The following is a 6,003-nucleotide window of genomic DNA, read 5'->3' as shown; positions in this document are numbered from 1 at the left end:
AGAAAATATATATTTATCCTTGCAGGTTAGTTTTCTGCTAAGAGCAAAATTAGAAAAACAAAGAAATTTAAAATAAATTAAATCTAGAAAATGAATGAAATATACTAGTTTTAAAATAATTAAAAAATCAATCAAGAAAGTAGAATAAAGTAAATAAAAGAAGTAAATTATCAAAATGAAATTAAATATATATATATATATAATAAAAATAAATAAAAGAAATAAATTATCAAAATGAAATAAAATAAATAAAGCTCTAGAAAAAAAAAGTTAATTGAGGGAATTATGGATAAAAGATGGACTCTAGATGAATAATTAAGAAAGAATAAAAAGAACTAATCAAAATTTAATAACTAAAATATTTAATAAATATGTTTATTCGGTACTGAGGGGGTTTTTCCGGAATTACTGTTATGACTGTTGTCACTACTTATTGTTTACTGATAGGAACCCTACTCTTAGATTGAGTGGATACTAAACTTTTTACCGTTTACCATTTACTGATATAACTATAATTCCCCTGTCTTAGAGGTAATGGTGTCCTCACTACCTCCTTGGTATCGGTTTAGGCATCTACATGCAGTAGGGTTATAATTATTAAAATAATAAAATTTTATAGTAAAACTTCAAATATAATAGATAGTATATTTAAAAAAGAAAATTTTATTTAATAGATAAATTTGATGTTGTTGCTCTCGGGTATCGGGATGTAATACTTATGTTTTTCAAAAATTGCACAAAATAATCAAACCTACACGTTTATTCTCTTCTCACATTGTAATAGTTCTTCAATAATTAGTTAGTCCTCTTGATTGATGCAACGAAGAAGTATCATGGAAAGTTAGTTACCTTCTCTATGTATTTTATATTGTTATTATTATCGACTTATGTTTTTATATTATACTATACTTTGAGTAGGATGTTAAAGGATATTTCAAAATTTTTATTAACAATTAGATCATATTTCTAAGGTTAATTACTAACCAAGATTTATATATTGGTATATAAATACATGATTTGAAGTATTAAAATAACTAATCACATTATTATAAAGTACAGTTGATGTTTTTTGTGTAACATGGCTTTTTACATTAAGTGTAATGATAAACTTCTATCATTATCTCCATAGAATTGTCTTTTTTCACTTTTAAAAAAATAATCACGAATAAGTTCTTTAGTGCATGGATTGAAATTTAAAAATTAATTTTTATATAGTTGGCGACCATAGAATTAATCAAATCATTATTTTTAATTAATTTTTTATATATTAAGTAAGATATTACATGAATATAAGAAAATCACGTCTCAAATGGCAATGGATTCTTCATTTAAGTTCAAGATTTCAAAAAATATAACCACTTTGTAAATAGCCATAGATTCTTCATTTAATTCAAAGATTTTATAAATTATAGTATAATAAAATCTATATTTTCTATGGCCTATATAAAATACTCAACCGTATGTTATTTATCCCTCCATCATAATTTAATTGTTCTTCAATTAAACTCAATCTTCTTAACTGGTGCAACAAAAAAGTATAGCGAAAAGTTAGTTTTCGAAAGCCTACATAACCTCTGAAGTTATTTATTATTGATCAAACTAAAAGGTACGCACTTAACCTCCACTCCTTTGAAGAAAGAAAAAAAAACCAAGTTTCTTTCCATTATTCTTAATCTTTAGGCATAAATATAAAATTTGAATATTCGATGTTAATATTTTTTACAGCCTAAATCTCAGGTCATAAGGTTTAAAGGAGGAAGATTTGGAAAAGATCTGTACTTGCAAAATCATATGGGAGCCAAGACCATGTTGCACTTGTTTCCACTCGGTAAGGCTTCACTCGTTCCATCCATACCAGCATCCTTTTCCATTGTAGATGTGTTTTTATTGGATGGTTTTTTATGATAAATTACTAACTATATGGATAAAATTAAAATTATTACTTTAGCTAAATGGCTTTAATTTTCCTCACACATCTCACTAGGAGCTTCACTAGAAGAAAGAACTTGATATGTTTCTTTCTTATCCATACAAGATTAAGTTTAGCAAGATATCAGGTTACAAGTTTGATGAGCATGAAATAGAGCTAGTGAAGTTTTTTCTGAGGAAAACAATCAACTTGGGAATTTAGTTTTTGTAACTCCTAAGAAAAATGCTATTAAAATTGATCGTAATGTTACATATTATTATTGCAAGCTTTTCTATTCCTTGAGACCATCGAGACAAGCTCGAATATCTATTTATGAGCCTTTCAACAATACTTATCATCTGTTGGTTTAAATTTGACGTATAATTGTGCATTTATAATTTTTTTAACGAACTATGATAAATAATCCAATATACTTAGCTTAAACATATTTGATTGAATAATAATGAGATATATTACTGCAATATTAGTCATCCCATAAAAAAGAAAATTTTTTTTTAAAGAATGATAAGATGTTATAAAATAGGGATAGTTTTTAGTTATAATTAATACTTTATAGCCACTTCAATAGAAATTTGAGAAAAAAATTTCTGCTTGTTTTGCCATTTATATAGGATACACTAATTTTTTAGGCTGAGACGATCCTTGACCATGCACCATTTGTTGGTGGCAGCTTACTACAAATTTATTTAATTATTTTATATTTTATATCTCAAAATGAATATAAGCATCTCATTTTTGTAAAACCCAAAAATTTTATGTATTAGAAAAAACATCAAATTCTTTAATAAACCATTATTTTTCAGGAAATAATACCTGCATATATTTCAAAGAAAGCTAATTGCATATCACTAGTTTCGACTAAATCAGATTCTTTATTTCATTTAGGAATTTTAGTAGAATTTTCTTCAATAATAGGATTATGATAAATCAAAAAATAAATTCAAGGATAGCTCACTTCTTTTAAATATACTTTGTATGTACATATTTTACAAATATAAATACGCTTACATAAACAATATGTAGCATTATTGTTAGACAATTTTCGAGATAGAAAAAGGATATACATATATACATATATGTATATCCTCTTCTCCTTTAATTCTTCTCTCACTACTTCCAATGAGTTTTCTTTTTATTCTCCAAAATCCAAATTCCAAACAAAAATTTTCAAGCCTAATCATCACCCGTCATACACCAAGAAGTAGTTTTGATAAGATCTTCCAATGTATGGCCACCACAAAACTGAACAAACGACGACAAGTTAAAAAGCCTTTCCGTCCACCACCTCCATGCCAAAAGCCTCTACAGATGCTACCACCAACACTATGGGGATTTGTGTACTACACTGTGGAAGATGGCACATGCATCCAGATTTCAATTGAAAGTGGTGATCAAACTCGGGTTGTTAATAAAAAAACATGATCTTGCAGTTTGGATTTTACATATACTCGACATGAAGTCTTAAAGATGAAACTTCCAATCTGCATAATCATTAAGCGAAACTGATAATTAAGGGAGATTAGGTTTGTGCATTCTGTATATAATAAATGCAGGTGCGGCAGTAACAGTCCCTAAAGTGACTCTTGTAGGAACAAAAGCATACACAAGAGGTTTTTCTACATTTTGGATCTCTTGTACACCCTCTGCAAATTTTGCAACTTGCCCTTTCTTCATCAGCATCATAATTTATCTTTTAGAAACACATATATACACATTACTTAGCATAACATGTAGTGGATTTGGACATGAATATATATATATACAACCAAAATAATGATAAAAATTTATCTCTTATAAGGCCAGTCGGGGCACCTCCACCTTTTATTAGCCAAAGCATCATGGTAGACACTCTAATCCATAGTAGTGCGAAGGCAGAAGTGTTGGTCCTTTTTACACCTTGTGCAGGTAATGAACTTGCCACGATAGAACAACTACTTTTAACCAATTAGCCTTGATCTATTGTTTAGTTTTACAGGAAGCTTCTAGTATTTGATTTTTTACTTCTATACATATAAGAGTTATTGTAGGTATTCATTCTATCCCTAAAAGTCGTGGGAGAAATGAAAATTTGAATTAATTTTTACTTTTATAGAAATAAGAGATCTTGTAGGTATTCCTTCTACCCATAAAAGTCGTGTGACAAATGACATTTACTCAAACAAGTAAACTAAGTCACAAAATTATATAAGTAATCAATATCTTAATAGCAATTTATTTTATCACAAGATTTAACATTTTCAAATAGTACTCATTGAATTGCTAATTGCATCTCTATGACACCCCCCCGCCTACTTAATATTAATTGATAATTCCATCTTATATATATATATATATATATACATCCATTTATATATAATACGAGGAAAATATTGAGGCTAAAAAATAAGGTGAAAATGACAACATAATGTGAGGAAAAAAAATGTTGACTAAGAGCTAAGAGGAAGAGAGAACAAATTGATTACTTGAATAGAAATGCTTCAAATGAGGACAAAATTTTTATTTTTAAGCTCTAATAGACCATGTAGTGGAATAACTTTTTTATGTATAATTATCTTTTAAAATTTCTTACGAGGACAGTAATAAGTTAAAGATAACTAAAAAAACTTACAAATGTATCACATTAATTAAACTTATAAGATCAGTAATAAGTTAAGTTAATATTACAAAGTAAAATTTGTACAAGTATTCAATTATTTTAAAGGCTCACAAGGTGCAAAATATTGTGACCATATAAACCATTAGTTTACAGTTTAAAATGTTATCATTATCGACTTATATTTTTTAAATTACACTATGTAGGATGTTAAAAGTTATTTTATATTGGATATACTAATTTTTTAGGCTGAGAAGATCTTTGACCATACACCATTCTTTGGTTGTGGCTTACTGCCAATCTATTTAATAATTTTATATTTTATTTCTCAAAAAGAATTTAAGTATCTTATTTTTCCAGAACCCTTGAATTTTTAGTATTAGGAAAAACATCCAATTCTTTAATGAACCATTATTTTTAAAAAAAATAATATTTGCATATATTTAAAAGAAAGGCAATATCATATCACTAGTTTCTATTAAATAAGATTCCTCATTTTATTTAGGGATTTTAGTAAAATTCTCTTAAATAAAAGGATTATGATAAATAAAAAAATAAATTCAAGGATATCTCAAACTTCTTTTAATAGTTTAGTTACCTTCTCTATGTATTTTATACTATTCTCATTATCGACTTATATTTTTATATTACACTATACTTTGAGTAGGATGTTAAAGGGTATTTCAAAATTTTTATTAATAATTAAATCTTGTTTCTAAGGTTAATTACTAACAAAACTTTATATATTGGTATGTAAATACATAATTTAAAGTAGAGATATATTATTATAATAACTAATCATATTATTGTAAAGTACAGTCGATGTTTTTGTGTAACATGGCTTTTCACTTTATGTGTGGTGATAAACTTATATCAATATCTCAATAGAATTGCTTGTTTTAATTTTTTAAAAAGTTCTTTACCGCATAGAGTAAAATTCAAAAGTTAGTTTTAATACAATTGGCGACAATAGAGTTAATCAAAATAATATTTTTAATTATTTTATATATATTAAATAAGATATCACATAAATAGAATAAAATCGCATCTCAAATAGCGATGGATTCTTTATTTAAGTTCAAGATTTCAAAAAATAAAATCACTTTCCAAATAGCCATAGATTCTTTATATAAGTTCAAATCTAGATTTTCCACGGACTATATAAAATACTCAACCGTATGTCCTTTATCTTCCCATCACAATTCAATTATTTTTTAATTAAACTTAAGTCTTTTTGACTAGTGCAATAAAGAAGTATAGTGAAATGCTGGTTTTTCAAAGCCTACATAACCTCTCAAGTTATTTATTATATATTAAGCTCAAAGATATGTAATTAGCCTCCATTCATTTGAAGAAAGAAATAAAAAACAAGTTTGTTTCTATTCTTTTTAATCTTCAGGCACAAATAAAAAATGTAGATGTTCGATGTTAATATTTTCTACAGTCTAAATCTCACGTCATAAGATTTAAAGGAAGAAGT

The sequence above is a fragment of the Carica papaya genome, chromosome 5, assembly GCF_054855325.1.
Source record: "Carica papaya isolate Zhongbai chromosome 5, ASM5485532v1, whole genome shotgun sequence".
NCBI lineage: Eukaryota > Viridiplantae > Streptophyta > Magnoliopsida > Brassicales > Caricaceae > Carica > Carica papaya.
Note: the sequence above shows the minus strand (reverse complement) of the source record.